The sequence below is a fragment of the Nicrophorus vespilloides genome, unplaced genomic scaffold, assembly GCF_001412225.1.
Source record: "Nicrophorus vespilloides isolate i.1.1-1 unplaced genomic scaffold, Nicve_v1.0, whole genome shotgun sequence".
Classification (NCBI taxonomy): Eukaryota; Metazoa; Arthropoda; class Insecta; order Coleoptera; family Silphidae; genus Nicrophorus; species Nicrophorus vespilloides.
This window is the reverse complement of record NW_017097918.1, coordinates 5732-24452: the sequence shown is the minus strand read 5'-3', so window position 1 is coordinate 24452 and position 18721 is coordinate 5732. Positions and strand designations below refer to the sequence as shown.

The following is an 18721-nucleotide window of genomic DNA, read 5'->3' as shown; positions in this document are numbered from 1 at the left end:
GTGATTTTTTTTCTTTGAAAACTGCTATTATCAAAAATTATATTTTCTTTTTTCTAAAACACAACGGGTGTGAATAAAAATACAAAATACAAGCAAAATCCTTCTATTAATCAGCAAGAGTCCAATTGAAAATATTATTAAGTTTTATATTTTTTTTTATCGAAATCGTGATCCAAACATTCATCCCTGCATCATCGAAGATGGGGTGCTGTGCATGTGCATGCAATAAAGGATGTGAAAAACATAAATATTAATATGGGACATTAAAATAGTTTATTGCAGGAGAGGAATCGTTCGTTCGCCTCGTCTACCCCTCCCCAGTTCGACACTGGATGGTATATAAATAATATTTTGCCAGTATAAATCTCCATTTCCGCGATTGCGTTTCCGGTCCGGGGTGCTCTCATCTCGCCACTCTTTCTCCCCTAAATAGAGAGACCGATTGGTAATGGTAATAAATAACGGCGCGCCACTAAATCTGGCCCCGAATCTAATATATAAATAAAAATTCTGTAATTCCGTTATCGCAACTAATAGATTGCGTGTTGTGTGGAGTCGTGCTGCAAACAACAAGCGTCCCCCTTCTTTCTATTCCATTCGCTCTTCTCGCGGGGACGTGCCGTTGCCTCCGCCGGGGATGCTCAACTGCGTCCCGTAGGAGAGCGGCGGGGACGGGGGTGGCTCCGATAACGATTGCGATAAAGATTGGGGTGAGGTTGTTACTCTCTCAATCTGTGTATGTATATATGTATGTGTGTACCCCGGCCCGTCCGACTTGAATTGATGAATCTCTCTATCTACCCATCCATCTAGTCCCGTTTGGCAGCGAGAACCGGAATGCAAACAATAAGGAAATAATTATTCTGATCTCTCCTGCTGCTCCTCCTCTTCTTTGTAATTCTTTTTGTTCATCTGGCGCAAGCACATCGTCACCCCTTCGCTTCAACCGGCGGCCACTTAATTGATACAAGTCATTGTTTTCCAAAAACTTTTCCCAAATGATGTGTCCTCTTCTGTACATATCACAAATCCATTAACAACTATATTTAAATTATTTTAATTGTTAAAAAAGAGATTGCTTTGTAATAATCATTCAGAAACTTGACTTTTCTTATATTATAGCACAACGTTGAAAAAGAATAATACAACTATTTGAAACTTCGGATTAACTTTGCAAAACTTTACTTAAATATAATACCAATTCATTGACGACTATATTTTTTTAAATATTGCTAGTCTAGACTTTTATATAAAATACTTATAAATTATATAATTAGAAAACATGTGAATAAGATTTCATTTTACAAACATTTTGAGTAATGATAAAAAACTTTTTATAAAACTCATGATGTGGAGTATTTTAATTGTTAAAAAAAAGATTGCTTTGTAATAATCATTCAGAAACTTGTCTTTTCTTATATTATAGCACATCGTTGAAAAAGAATAATACAACTATTTGAAACTTCAGATTAACTTTGGAAAACTTTAGTTAAATATAATACCAATCCATTGACAACTATATTTTTTTAAATATGGCTAGTCTAGACTTTTATAAAATACTTATAAATCATATAATTATAAAACATGTGATATAAAATGTAATTTGAGTAATGATATAGAACTTTTTATAAAACTCATGATGTGGAGTATTTTAATTGTTAAAAAAGAGGTTGCTTTGTAATAATCATTCAGAAACTTGACTTTTCTTATGTTATAGCACAACGTTGAAAATGAATAATACAACTATTTGAAACTTCGGATTAACTTTGCAAAACATTACTTAAATATAATACCAATCCATTGACAACTATAATTTTTTAAATATTGCTAGTCTAGACTTTTATAAAAAATACTTATAAATTATATAATTATAAAACATGTGAATAAGATTTCATTTTACAAACATTTTGAGTAATGATAAAGAACTTTTTATAAAACTCATGATGTGGAGTATTTTAATTGTTAAAAAAGAGGTTGCTTTGTAATAATCATTCAGAAACTTGACTTTTCTTATATTATAGCACAACGTTGAAAAAGAATAATACAACTATTTGAAACTTAGGATTAACTTTGCAAAACTTTACTTAAATATAATACCAATCTATTGACAACTATATTTTTTTAAATATTGCTAGTCTAGACTTTTATAAAAAATACTTATAAATTATTTAATTATAAAACATGTGAATAAGATTTCATTTTACAAACATTTTGAGTAATGATAAAGAACTTTTTATAAAACTCATGATGTGGAGTATTTTAATTGTTAAAAAAAGAGATTGCTTTGTAATAATCATTCAGAAATTTGACTTTTCTTATATTATAGCACAACGTTGAAAAAGAATAATACAACTATTTGAAACTTCAGATTAACTTTGGAAAACTTTACTTAAATATAATACCAATCCATTGACAACTATATTTTTTTAAATATTGCTAGTTTAGACTTTTATAAAAAAAATACTTATAAATTATATAATTATAAAACATGTGAATAAGATTTCATTTTACAAACATTTTGAGTAATGATAAAGAACTATTTATAAAACTCATGATGTGGAGTATTTTAATTGTTAAAAAAAAGATTGCTTTGTAAAAATCATTCACAAACTTGACTTTTCTTATATTATAGCACAACGTTGAAAAAGAATAATACAACTATTTGAAACTTCGGATTAACTTTGCAAAACTTTACTTAATACCAATCCATTGACGACTATATTTTTTTAAATATGGCTAGTCTAGACTTTTATAAAAAATACTTTATATAATATAATAAATTATATAATTATAAATATAAATTTATTATATTCAATAATTTAATCTTTTGATGAATCATATCAAACCTGTGTAATAAATGCTACTCACATTTTTCGTGACAAAAATTAAATATTGGCAATTTTTTGGTAACTTTCAACAAACTATCTCACAATTATTATAGGTACAAATAATAAATATATGATTACAAGTTGATTACGTAATGTTGAAATGAACTTTAATACTTTATGTGATTAGATGGAAATATAAAACTTATAATATTACCAAATTTAATTCAATGATGTTTATGTTGATATCAATAATTGCAGATAACTTTATTCTTATTAATTTTACGTTTAAACACATCAATTTTCATATTTGCTTTTGTAAATCTTTGAATGTTTAACCCTTTGGAAAATTATTTTCTAAAGATTCACTAGAAATAAAAAATGTTCCTATTTCTTATTAAGATTATTCATATTGTAAAATGTTGTAAAGAAATCAATTAAAAATATAAGGGGGAAGGACTAACTGCAAACCAAAAAAAAAAAACACAACATAATACAATGTTAAAGTTCCCCCTGATACAAGGAAAATATTTATCCTGCGGATTATTTATTTAATACAATTTTCTTAAGCTAAGTGGCAGAACGAGTACGTAAAAAGTGTGTGCGTTGGGGGTCCACCACTGCTCGCACTGGGGTAGAGTAGAAAAATAAGATGGATTTTTTTATGTGTGCGGAGCTGAGAAATATATTAGAAAGTTTTCTGGACTCATAAAAGTCTATTGGGCGGAATAGAGGACTAATGCGGTCGGGGGGATGAAATCAGAACCGAAGGGAGAACTTTTTTTTTTTCCTGCTCTCACTCTCTCCATTCTCCGGACAAGCCGCAAACAACGAAAAGGGAGATGAAGAAAAATATGACCAAACAAATAAAACGTCTATCGCGCATCACCAACGGAGAAAGTTCGACGCTCAAATAGAAGACCAGAACACAAATTATGTAAGTTCGATATTATTTTGCATTACTATCAAATTAAATCGAATCCACTACTTATATTAATAATATTACAATAATTACAAATAAAAATAAATTAGTCCTACGATCCAATAACATTTGTAAATTGTAATTTTAAGAAATTAATAAGATTTCAAAAAAATCTTTATTTCCTGGTAGTATGACAGAACAGTTGATTCAATTTGTTCAGAGCTTTTCTTAGCAAATTACAAACTTATTTCATAATATAGTTTGTCTTATAAAGGTAAATAGATAGATTATTCAATGTTTTAAGAAAATGTCTGCTATATTTAACATCACTTTGGAGAAGAAAAAAACCTTCAGAAAAGTGACATATATAGCAATGTAATGTGTATGAATCAGAAACGAAATAGCTACCAATTAGCGCATTACGCTCTGGTTTTATTAGTCGGGAGAAATACACGCGACACGGATCGTGGGGGCACTCCAGGGGGGCGCTGCATCCCAGTCCATCTCGTAAGCTAGAGTAAAGGAAACGGAGCGCCGGGGCGCCTCCTAACGACGGCCCGCTTGATGACGGCAATTCACAAAGACCTGATTGAGACCCTTGTGTCTCCATTCGGTATAATCACACTTTCCCCGTGCTATCCGGCAACCCCCCAGCTATCCACGCACAATTTATTAATTAAATTTCGCACTAAGGGGTAAATCATTTAAAGCCTAATCAAATCATCATCCTAATGCCCTTTTAGTAATTCAATTTGACCAACATTGTGCAAAGACAATCAAACTTGCTATAATTTCATAGAAATACAAGTCTGTCATCATTCCATTTTAAAAAAAAATACACTGAATCACACACCTAAAAAATCATTCATGAAATTGCACTACATAAAGTTCTATCTGGGAGCACAATTAAATAACGCAACAAAAGGGTGGAGATCGAATCTAATCGAATTATACTTTTCTGGTGCTATTTTTCAATGTCTCCATCTGCATTAGCCTAATGTCGATTTGAATTGGGGAACAGCAAAAGTTTCGGCGATTAAGATTTATGGCGTTTAATTGAATGGTTTTTAATTGGGATTTATGGAACGGAAATTTAGAACTCGTAATTTAAAATCTGCGGACAGCGGGAACGACAATTTATCCAATGTTCTTAAATATCTTAAAACTTCTGTCTATTGCGATGATGATTATATAAATTAAGAATAATAATTAAAGTAATTTCTATAAATAAAATTATTTATGAAGAATGAATTTTCATTATATGAAACAATAAAAATTAACTCAAATCAATCAAGCTTTCATAAATTGCGAACTTCATAATCATTTTATCTAAATTACTCATTACATATGCTTTAAAATGTACTCATAAAGTTATATTCTAGTAAAAATAGTTGTTTATTGCATGTTATTGTTACACAATACTTGACAAGTACTTGTATAAATTATTTGTAATAACGCTTCTGATAAGATTGAACCTATCAAATATTGACAATTTCAATGATAAGTTTGACACACTGCATTTAGTGTTGTTGTTATATCTTTTTTGGATGTCTTCTCGAAGGTAAACAATGACATTTATCAGACGCCCACGCAATTTGTATGTGCCCGAAACACGCGACAGGGGGTCACAGAAATCTAAAATCATAGTGGAAAGTATACGTGAGTAAAACGCCCTCCGCCTTCCTAAGCGCCAAATTCACTTTACCGTTTCAGGACGAGGGCGGCTCTGAAAAATGAAATTCCATATTTCAGCAGTGAACCAAATCAAACCAGATTCATTCTATTTTTATATGAAATTTGATTACATGTTGCATATATATTTTACAAGAATAACTCACACTTATTACAGTTCATTGTTAAAATAAATTAAATAATTGTATGAATTTTATTCTAGCAGCAATTATAGAATCCAGATGATTTCAGGTCGCTGAACTAAGGCAATTTATCGAAGCTGGTGCAAGTCTTAATATAGTTATTACGATTTCTAATTCTTTGTAAAAAGAACCTAATAAATGTACAATTTAACATGAAACAAGAACATTTATTTAAAACAAAAATAGGTTTCATTTATTCCATTCCCCCAATCTATTTTAAGTAAATCGATACATTTTGTTCCGCGAAATGTCTAATAATAACCAATATATATTACATCACCGGATTTACATTGGCAAACCGAAAACGTACATCGAAACGTTTCGATTTATTTACAAACTAATAATAACATAGGATTAATCCGCGAATTATACTCTCACATCATTCATTTGGAGTGGGATGAAACTGCGCTCCATTTCTCTAATTAAAACGAACATCACGATCATCCTTTTGTACTAATTGTTTTGATTGCTTTCATTAATACTAAAATATGCTAAATATAAATAATGATTGAAGCTTTTAATATTTTGTCATCATTACGAAAAACTCGATACTACTAACTAATTCATTAAATAGTGAGTGGTTTTCTTATAAAAGGGCCATAAAAAAAACATTAATTTTGTTGGATATTAAAATTTGAAATCTTCTTCAACTTGATTTGAAACATGACAAATTTTAATATAACTTTGAAGATAGTTCATTGTAAAAAAAACAATTTTTTTTTGAATATTCATATCGATTATAACATAATATCAAAAAAGGTAACGAACAATTAATGGAATTCTCGTTGTATGTAAATTCACAACTATTACCATTTTTCCTTCGAAGCTGCTCAAGCCAACCTTAGGCATTCGGATTGAACATTCAAAACAAACGGAAATGTATACAAATACACCCGTACGTCGTTCTATTAATGGACGCGCACAGTTTTAGACCTGACAGAAAGATCTTAACCTACGAGTAAAGAGTGAACCAAGAAGCAGCACATTTACTACCATCAGCGAAATTAAAATCGAAGACAGGAACTCCGGACAAACATGCATGCAATTGCTTAACCGATAGATACAAAATATTCAAATACCGGTCAAGGTCGAGTCGCTTAGTCACGCATCTATCTCCAAATATAAATAAATATATATAATTTTTTAAATTAAAATTCAATGTCACTTTCCGCACAAGACCCAAAAACAGCGACGGTATTGTTGTTTTGGCTTTTCTGTATAGATGAAAATCTATTCCCGGACGATGAGTAATTCCCGGCTTCCTAGACTCTCTCTCATTGCAGATGGACGCGCTGTAATAATGTTATTTTCAGAGCTTACAACTCGAGCAAAAGTCAGGCTTCGGCAGCAAGAACTTTCAGAGCTAATTGAAATTTAATATTTGATTAGTAATATAGTTACAACATAATGCAAAACGAAGAGAAGCAAACTAATTAAATTTATAGAGCATCAAAGTTACTTAATAAACTTAATTAAGTAAATCAATGGCGCAGCTTCTTGTTATTCTCTAAATTGACTTCCAATTATGCTTACCAATTCTTAACGTAAACATCAAACCTGGAAGCCAAAGTGAAAGTCGATTCATTTAAAATACTTTAAGGAAATGCGTAATTACTAACCGCTGATTTAATTTTGCATACAATTCCTGCAATCTCAACATTCTGTTAGTAATAAATTCTTCTAATAAAACATTATTTGAATCATGTATTACACTTAATTCATTATCAATATTTATGACGAATTCAATTTATTTGGAAATGTGTATGAACTAATTGGGGCACATAATAATTGGCAATCAATGGAACATAAATATCAAATTTAATTATTTGTAATAATTGGATTTAAAGAGTAAATAGTAGTGCGCAGAATTTCAAACTTATTTCACCTATTTATTTATCATCCATACAAATATGGGCAACGGCCAGTATCGAGTTCGTAATATCATGTAAGCTATTCTCCTCAAATGACTCACTTCTGAAGATAGCAATAAAACGGACACATGGCTATAGAATTCACAGCTTTATCAGTCTTTATTTATTTAGTCAAATGAATCAGAGACATTGATATGCAAGTATGAGTTGAAATTGAACCATGAATATTTGTTTTGTAAGTTTTGTTAACTACTTTAAAACATTTTTTTATGACAGCAATTTAGAAGTGAGTTTATAATCTTTAGTAGCAAATATTATCACAATAAAGAATATTACAGAAGCAAAATTACATTATTTAGTGGTAAAAATAACAAATATTATATAATTTAAAAAAAAAAACAATGAAGATCCGAAGAATTTAATAAAATTTAATATATTTCAACCAAAATTATATTGTTTTACAATATTAAATGTATGCAAACATTTCGTGAAAGCAGATTATAGTTTCGTGTATTCTATTTGCGAGTAAGTGAATTGAGCTACAGCTGTTCATTCCCACTAATATCAAAAGCAAATTCAATAGTCGTGCACGCAAATTGCTAAACACAAACACAAAATTAACAACGCTTCCACAAAGTTGATGTTCTATTGACCGATCGGATTACAAATAACAATTATGAAATTACATTAACACCAGTTAATTTTCAAATACAATTATTTCATTAAAACCAAAACTATAGGTATTGTTAAATGTACGAAGTTATAAAAGAGAATATTTCGTGTGATAATAATATCCGAGATAAAAAAAAAATAACCACTGAAAACACAAACCCGGAAGATATAAACCAACTGTAATCTATCGGAAATGTCGGTATTTGATAATTTTATGTAGAAATTAGTTGCCTGGTAAAGTTATGATTAAAAATAATAATACAAAATTTATAGGTTTACTTTAATATAAAGTAGTCATAAATTCTATATCTAATTATTGTATTTTTACATTCATTTGTTTATTACATAAATCTTGATTGTAGTTTAGACAATTAGTAGAAGTATAAGTCGCACTAAGCTCTTACTAGTAAGTTCTATTTTTGTAAGCAATGTCGATATGAAATCTTGCATCAAGATTATTAATAAACTTGGATGTAGGCCGATAACGTTTGGTGCAATTAGTCGCTTATTATCTACGTACAACTGTTAAATATAGAAGAGAAAGAAGTGCATGGGCCATGTGATGCGAGAATCGTGCGCGAGTAAGTAAATAAAAAAAAAGACGATTCAATTAGAACGCGTATAAATATTTACGATGGAGGAAGGGTAAAATTGGTTCTTGTTTAGAGTGGCCGGAATCCAAGCGTACGGGAGGAAACACTGTATATAAGCGAACAGATTTATTATAAGGCGTTAACAAGGGGTTAAAGGGAAATTTCATTAAATTTACAATTATAAAAATATTGTGATATTCATGACTTTGGTAGAAAAATATTGATTGTTGCGATATTTGAGCAAGTTCTCTTAATAACAGATTGAATGCAATTTAATGAAAATTAAATCAAATGAATTAGAATGTTACTTTAACATGGTAATATTCTTATCAATACTACAGTACTCATATAATGTTGCAATCATATGACATACATAAATATCAAATAATCTTAAGAAATAATTATCAATTAAAGAAAGAAGTAAGTTACATTCAATTTAGATTGTATAGAAAACAGTTTTTTTTCAGTAAAATAAACTTATATTTATGCTTCATTAATTGCCAAAGGATGTAAAGGTTAAAATTAAATTAAATTATGCATTAAAATTAGATGTAATGTAGTAAATTCTTGTACTTGAAAAAATTAAACAAATATTGGTATTTTACTTAATGTTATATAATCAAGCAAGTATGCAGTGATTGTAATGCTTGGGTTTATCTTATCAGGTTTATAATAATAACAAACATGTAATTTAAAACCTATGCGCGGAATGTCATGCAAACGGATGGAAACACTATGTAGTATCATTCGGGAGAAGAGGCATCCCTTGGCTCAAACAGGGTGAACCCCCGAGAAGAGCGCACGCACCCGCTGTTCCGGCGTACGATACTCCCCAAACGTCACGAGGGAAAGCCCCTCGTGTTACGACACTGTAGTCAGTGATGAGGAGGAAGCGGCGAAGGGCCGATCGTTGCAGGGAAACACACGGAAGGCCCTCAGCACACGACCCTTCACTATCGATTAGCTGCGAACTCGCATCACGTTGGAAATTAAATTATTAGTAAATTGTATTATGGCACAGATACATACACAAGAGAGAAGCGACACCCGCCCACACGATCTCACTCGCGCTCTCTCACTCGGTGTCACCACTTCTGCTGCAATCAATACGCGCGGGGGCCGCAACAACTGTCAAACTGACAGCTAAAAAAGCACTTGAACAACAATAGCACGGCGATAGGTCCGTATGTCCATAACCTTAAAATGTAAAAAAAAAGGGATCGGTGGTGCGAAGGGATGGCAACCCCCTACACTCTCGACCTAACCTAATTCTCGTTTGGTATTGATGAACGCAGAGGCGATTGTAACTATAGAATTGAGCGATGAGCGAGCGTAGTCGTATGAGATAAGGTATTTATTTTTATCCCATTACGAAGGAGACGGCATCAAAACAGATGCCGAACGGATGCAATGATGGTGAGACTACTGACTGAATGTCGTTCAACGAAGATATCGGAGGAGATGAAAAAATCGTTTCCACTTTTCGTTTCTTTAATTTTTATCAATATAGGGATGAACTTACCTTAGGAATGGTCGCACATTGCACATTTCTACTTGCAGGAACAACACATTTGTTCGCATAAGATTGTTAAACTTTAGTACTTAATACACGCCCAGCTCACTTTAGATTCGACTGACTGACGGCGCCGCCAACGACCGATGCCGAAACTACTGCCTACCAACATACGCCAGCCTTCCAGATCATAGGCGTACCGATTATTTTTGCCTTCGTACTTTTTTTTTTGTTACCACTCTCATAACCATTATTTATCTTCCCACATTCTACGTACTATCTCTCAATATGCGAGTTGCGTAACAAAAATAATGCGTACGACTCAATTCAAACGATTCAGTTGTATCAATCTATTTTACATTGCATTTAGATTACAGTTCAGTCAGATTTAAGTTGTAACATCTAATTTACTATCAATAAAGACTATAGGTCAATTACTTATAGTAAATAAATAAACAAAATCTATATTAACTAAAATAAAACGTGCTCACTAACGAACTTGTTATTTCTTTCCGTATATTAGTTATCGAAAACTTGATTTTTTTGTTTGTGAAAATTCAATTAATCATTTATAAATAAAACTTTATTTTTTTCAATCATAGTGTATTTATTTGGTGATTTCTATTGGTTATTCGTTGTATTATACAATATTTTACATTTTTTTGATTTATAAACTCAAAACAAATAATATTATCTACAATAAATTTTGAAAATATTTTCTTAGATTAACAAATCTTACGTAATATTTACAAACATTGATAATTTATTTAGATAATGATATTTTAATTTGTAGTACATCAAATTAAGTGCAAACTATTTTTTTATTATTTTGTATTTGATACATTTCTTACCAAATATTCGTATTAAAACCAGACAATATTTTGTCTATGTAATTATTTGTTATTATTATGAAACTGATAAGATAATATAGCCTATATAATTTTAACTAATTTGAAATTAATTTACAATTTTAATATTTGCTGCACTTGTATGTAAATATATATTTTATTTACATTTATTGACAGAGACTAATGCTAATCTTTGCTTGATATTTATATGCAATTACTTCTAGTACATTTTATTAATAAAAATATTTTTTTCATTAAAATTCTAAATCAAAACTTTTATTTTCTGCAACGCCAATTTCCGGCACGGCACGAAATTTCCGGACAATACAAAATACTATTTTAAACATATAGATTCTATATTTATATATCATTAATAACAATCTCACGGAATTTAACGATGTTTAAAATAGTGACTAAATTTGGGGTGATTTATACAGGAACGGCGCGAGACGAGTTAAGCGCATTTCTTGGAGTCCTGGCCCTCATGGTGTATTTAACGATTTTGCAACAGTAAAATATTGTTATATAATACATAATGTATTTATAATACTTAATTTCTTTGGAGGCGTTTTTTTTAGCTCCGCACATTTTAAGAACCCTGGACATATGTAGTTTATGAGTATTTTATATAACAGAGGTGGCCAAACTGCGGCTCTTAAGGAGTCAAACACAAGAACAAAACACAAATATTATATATATTTTATATTATGATTGAGATTTTTAAAAAATTATTATAACAAAAAATTTAGGTACGGTTTTTGCTGCAAAAAGTCTGTTTTCTAAAGTTAAAATTTTCTTATACTACTCATATTTTGTAATAACCTTATTGAACGCAATTTTACTTGTTCATTTCTTAAATGCGGGCGTGTTATGTTTACATTGCGATTTCAGTTTATTACTATATTGATGATCAATAAGATATTTAAGCTATGACATAAGGTTTTTATTAATAAATATTATGCAATGCTGTTCGGAATGAATGGCGGCATTTTATAAGTATTAAACTGTCCAATAAATTTGTGTGTTAATATCGAAAAATGTTGAAATGTGAAATGTTTTAATATGTGATAAAATGTGGTTGGATGTGAGCAAGGCGATAAAATGCTAGTTGTGTGCATGGGGACGGTTGAGGTGTGATCATGCATGACGGCTGGATTAATATATAAGTACGTTTATTGTCACCTAAACGGTTCTGGCATTGCCCGGAATATGAATATTAAAAAGGATTTCGTTGCCGTCCTGAAAAGTCGATGTTTATGGTCCTGCTTGACAAGACAAGAGAGTCTTTCCGCATGAGCGGTCCCATAGGGCCATCGTTTGTCAGCGTCCGTGGGGTGGCCAACCCCTACTTTCTAATGGGTTATTTATGGGTGGCGAGGAGCACTTTATTGCTCATTGCCGAACCTCCGTTATTGCGCAAAATAACAACCTACACCCTCGCTCCGAAGACATCTCCATGTTTCGCGAATGACATTCTTCGATGTTGATGTAGACGGATGTAGATGGCGTGTTTCCGGCATGGAATGGTGATGGATCAGATAGATCGGATGGATGGATGAAGTCTTCTTCGCATCGAAGGCTAAGGATAGATTTCTCGTATGCAAAGTGCTTTGGAGGTGACAGGTCTTGTCTTTATGAATGGAAATAGTGGTCTGTGGTGCCGCGTTCCATGCCCCATTTCGTGCCGGACCACCTACGCGTCCCAGCCAACTTTCAATCTTCGTGGGATGAAATCGGTTATTTCCAACACCTACTCGCTTACTACGTTCGCTACATCGATGCGAGGTTGAATGACGAAACTGCGAGACAAACACACTCTTTCCCGCTCTAGGACTAAAGTTTAAACAATATTTGTCTCACTCTCATTCTATTTAATCAAAGCCAGTAATACTAATAACATTAGTACCTGCAATTTATTTAACATTAAATAACTTACATTTTTATTATTCAAGTTAATACAAGTCGCTTTAAAATTCTTATAGTGACAATGACTTTTGGTTACACAATGTTATAACGGTGGCAATCGCAAGCTCGACAACTGAAATCCCGTCTATCGAAATCACGATGTTCGAAATCCCGACGTTCGAAATCCCGAGTGTATTGAAATCCCGACGTTTGGAATCCCGACTATATCGAAATCCCGACTATGTCAAAATCCCGACTGTATCGAAATAAACTAATTTTATTATAGAATATTTCATATTCTTAAATTTTATAATGAATAAGTCAACGAAAAAATATACAATAATTATTAATATTATTTATTGTTATTAAGAATAAATAACAACAATTAATATCGACCTAGGTCTTAAAAATATTTTTTTCAGTATCCGTCTTACCTATTAAAATATAGTACAATAATTTATAAATGTTATTGTAAAAATTATAATAATAAAAGACACTGTCGGGCTTTTGATTGTCGGAATTATGGTAGTCGGGATTTCGAACGTAGGGATTTCAATACACTCGGGATTTCGAATGTCGGGATTTCGATAGACGGTCTTTCGGTTGTCGGGTTTGCGATATAGACCCTGTTATAATGCATAAAATATGAACAATATTGTTTTAATTGGTTTATAACTAATATACAAAGTTAATCAAAATAATTGTAGACAATATTTCAATTACTTCCTTTATATAATATATTTTTTCTAATATGTCATAGAGTACGTTTATGGTTCTCAACTTATTCTAACGCTCTAAATCTGATTGTTTTGGGTTATCCAAAATGATGAAATCCAGACATTAATCGATATTAACCCTACATGACACGTGAAATTGGAGCGATATTAAAAATATCAAAAACAACAATCTAAGTGACAAAAATAACGATATTACCAGTTAGTTTTACTATTCCACTAAAATTGTTGAAGACTAAGTTGTATTACACCATCCATATTATATACCAGACAAAGCACCTTCTGATTCCCATTTATTTGGGTCTTTGCAGAATGTTGTTAACCGCAATAACGTTTAATTTTTAGTCGACATAAAAAATCTTAATAAATTCTTGAAGGATGGAATGTTTAAAGTTGCGTGAAAGATGAAGAAAGGTGTATACATACTTAAAAAAATGGTGATAACGATATTTAAAAGTTTTGATTTGTAAAATTCGTGAAAAATCGGCAATAACTTTGCAAAAAAAACCCTATAACTTACATACATACATTAATATAAGCGTTTTAAACTTATGCCGAAAACTATTAAGAAGTTAACCCTTCAATGCCCGAAGTTTCAAATTTGATACCGGACTTGTAAATTGAATTGTACACTTGCAATTGGTTTGTTTTTAATATTTGGCTGTATGTATGTTACCGTTACATAAACAAAAGTTATATATAAAATATGTATTGTGTTTTTTTTAAGATAATTTGGAAAATCAGGCTTTTAAGGGTTAATTTAGTAGTAAAGACTAAACAATATACGTTATAATCATTTTGTATTATTTTTATTCTCTGGCAAAAAAAAACTGAATAAGTAGAAGGTTGATGAAATGTTAGTTTGATATACATAGAATACTTAAAATCTATGATTTTCCAAATTCTAGATTGCCTAAGCATTGTATAGAATATCGGTATAATAGGTAGAAGACCATATATGGATCAAAAACATGAAAGTGCAAGTTTTTTATTTAGAAAATTTAGTTTTCTTTAGCGGCAAATAAAAATTTGTAGTTAATCTATGTAGTAAATGGTTATAAGTAAATGGTTAAAAAAAATATTATTAAAGCTTTGTACAGCAAGTATTATACTGTAAATAAATTTTGAATTATATGATTGTTTATTGAACAAAATGTAAGTTTTTTTTTCTAATGCTCTATTCTTTCCTGGTGCTTATTATATTTAAATTTTTTAGCTTGAATTTCGTACTGTTAACTTGCGTATTGGATTTTGTTTGCTTATTGAAGTATGTCATTTTCAATGAGTAATAGGAAGTTGAAATAAGTATACTTGCAAAATATAAGAGATAAACTAATTTTGTAAATAAGTAAGATAAATAAATCGTAGTAGATAAACAAGATTTAGTCAACAGAAAAGTTCAAATCGTATTCTTGCCCGTAATCTACATTTAATATCGCGTAATTAATATTCACATTTTTTCGTAGATAATGATTTTAATTAAGTGTTTACAGATTATTTAATTTGTTGATTTGCAATTAAAATTATATTCGTTTTCGTCAAAGATTTTAATCTTTAGAATTGTGTATAGTGACATTGCATATCTAAACTGGAATCAGTGGCGCTTTTAGTTTGGGGGAATTGCGCGTATTGCACCAATAAATATTTCTTATCGTCAAAATTGGTGGGAGGGTAAGCGGCATGGGACAATGCACTATCTGGAATTGCGACAGTCATATCTGTTTGGAAGGGATCTGCCATCGATTTAATCAATCAAAACACAGCACTTAGTCAATTCGTTGCTCAGTCTATATGCACACAACAACCATATATCTCTTTCGGACTCTTAAGATTGTAACAGTTATGAGTTATGGTGAGTTTAGGGTGGATCCCCGTGATTGTTAACGGACCGAGCCAGCTCCATTGTGGAGCCTCTGAGGGAAAAGAGATGTAGAAGGAATCTGTGTGTGCGAGAGAGAGAAAAAGGAAGAAAAAAAGTTCGTACATAATAATATCGAGGGCTCCATTTGTTCTTTCTCCATTGAGTTCCATCGACATCGATTGCCTCGGATGAATTGCATTTGAATTTATTTCTTTCGAGGGGGGCGTTTATGTTTCACACTAAATAAGTGCTTGCGAATAATGAATTGCATATTTATTTAAATCGATCTTTTCAACTTGAACAAAGAAACGTACATAAAAATATTAAAATAATATTCAATTTTATTTCCAGAATATAACTTTGTTGTACTTTCATATTTACTTGTTTTAACTCTATAATATTGGGCGAAGTAAAAAGTTCTGAGCGTTTTGTTTCTTCGTGAGTTTTATGGCTAATCTCCAGTTCGCAATTTTATCAACATTTTTGACGATCGGCCTACCAAAATTTCTTATCTTCGACGTCGATATTTCCAGAACGTTGTTGTAACCAACGCTTTGCTATTGTATTCGATACTGTATTGAGTCCATAAACAACACAAACATTTTTGGCCGCCTGCTCCGATTTTCCCCTTGATCGTACTGAAAAATGTATCGAATTTTCTCTTTTTTACCTCCAATTTGGAAAGCTCTAACACACAATTGGATCCACTAAACACAACTGTCAAAGAACTTTTTTTTAAAGCGTTATGTCTCCTTTAAGTCACAGTATAGAATGACTAGATGCAACTTATTCATCGTGAGATATGCCTCATTAAAGCCATGTAACGAAAAGAGCTTAGAACTTTTTACTTCACCTATTATGTACAATTGTAACACGAAATTTTATGTCCTTTTAGGTATATTTATGAGAATAATATTTTTTCTAACTAAGAACATAATTTACTTATTCTATCTATTATATAGATACAAATAGGATTTAACATTGAATTTAAATAATTGTATGAAATTTAAGTTAGTTATAATAATATACTATAGAGATGTCAAGAAATTATATACAGTAAGACTCCGCTTAACGTTGCTCTGGTTAACGTTGTTTCAGTATTACGAAATCGTCTAGCTAGCTAATGAAATAGGTTTGGATAATATATATGCGCAAAATATTGAAGATTTATTACAAATTACAACTGGTGAAAGTCTTTCCAACGACGATCTTAAAGAATGAATAGAACAAGTGCATGAAGATGACAAAAATGGCATTTCTGAAAATAAGAAGCAAAAGGAACTTTCAATTGATTTTATCAAAAACAAAATAGCCACTATAAAGGAAATTATGGATCAGTTTATGCAAAATGATTTAAATTTTGATAGAAGTTCAAAGACAAAAACAAAAAATGTAAAATGAGGAAGAACCTTTATCATCACCAACATAACTTATTTTCTCGAACTTTTTTTATTTTCATGTATGTTTTATGAATAAAAATCGATATCGAACAATAAATGGATACAAAAACTGATTAATATAAAAAACCAACGATTTTAATGAGAATAATATTTATATATATATTTTTTTTAAATTACTATTTGCAAATATAAAGAAGATTACTTGATGATGATGTCTTTAAACTAATTATTATTATTCGAAATTTTTACAAGAAAATTATATAATTTAATAATTATATCAACACTATGTGAATAGGAAGTTAATTATATGGTTGTTCTTGAGAATTACACCATTATAATGTTACAACACATAACTTGTATAATAAAATTTCAGATTTAACTTTTTCAAAACTTTTGTATTTATTTTTAAGAAATTTTATTTAATTTTTTATTTCTTGTATGCAAACATATTTTTACGAGATTTTTCTTTTACTATTTTTGAAAGATTTTTTAAAAGTTAAGATTTTTTTGAAGAAGTTTAAATAATTGTATCTATTAGAGAGATTTTACTGAATTTAATTTATGTATAGCATTGAAGAAGTGACTGTATTAAGTATGTAAATAGAGGGCTAACTGCAAATTAATGTTTTGTTAGAAAATTGCTTGTATTACTATTATAATTTTGTATAGAAATGTTAATGTTGTTCCGTTATTTCAAAACTGGACTGGGGAGATTTTCCATTACAATATCCATGTATTTTCATTGAAAATAATAAACGATGTGCTTAATGGTGCAAAATCATTCGCCGACAAAAAGACTGCAGTTTGTATGTTCTCAACAAAGAAGGACAACAAAAAAGAGCGAACGAAGACGAAAGAATGGGGAGAAGTGCGTGTCGTGTGTCGATTGATGGCACATCGGTAGGGAGGATGGTGAATTCGCATTCCAAATAATTTCTGTTACAGTCGAGTGCGGCCGGAAGCGCGTCAGCACGACGAACGGAAACGCGCAAACGACGATAGAGAAAGAGAAGATGGAAAAAAGGACCCTTTTCTATGAAACTGCTGCTGCACAGAAGTCCTCTCTCCTTCCTTCGCTTTTCTTTTACGACCTTGTTTACCACGACTAATGCACTAGAAGAATTATAACTGCGATAAAAACTTTCGATGCCAGAAACTGAGATATTTCATTTTACACACTCGCCGCTGGCGCCGACGAAACCACCACCGCCCCCCGTATTTCAATCTCACAAAAAAACATAAATATATTATGAATTTCGTTTTTATTATCGTACTCGCGCCATCATCTGAAAGTACCATAAAGCTAGTTCTAAATTAATAAATAGTACTTACTTTGTAATCAAGTTTAATCCTACAACACTCAAAAATTGCACGTATCGTTTCGTATATTACATGTACACTCACTTTACTAACACTTGAATGTTTGGAGAGGAAGCGGTTTCTAAATCAATTCCAGAGATAACACAATCTCGATTTGGAATTCCCGATTTTCAAGCTGCCAAACAAACGTTAGTAACGCGTTTTGCAGCTTTCATTAGTTATGCAACATATTTCGCAGAATGTAATTTTGTATTTACTATTTTCAAGACTTATAATTTTTCATACTTTCTGGAATGTATGAGGAAAACCATTTAACAAATGCAGATACTAAAATTAGTATCTACTACTATCTGTCAATTAATAGAATATAAATATTTAACAAA

General features: G+C 30.9%; 1 protein-coding gene across 8 annotated transcripts in view; it reads right to left on the bottom strand.

Moving 5' to 3' along the window:
- Positions 1–18423, bottom strand: part of LOC108561360 (talin-2) — a 33952-nt gene extending 15529 nt beyond the window's left edge. For 4 of the 8 annotated variants that reach the window (XM_017919253.1, XM_017919254.1, XM_017919255.1 and 1 more), the window contains exon 1: positions 10280–10405. The gene's annotated coding sequence lies outside the window, so the exon portion shown is untranslated. Of the gene's footprint in view, positions 1–9786; positions 10072–10279; positions 10406–18350 lie in introns of those variants that run through there. The other 4 variants (XM_017919248.1, XM_017919252.1, XM_017919250.1 and 1 more) reach the window with 3 other exon arrangements.
- Positions 18424–18721: the final 298 nt, after the last annotated feature.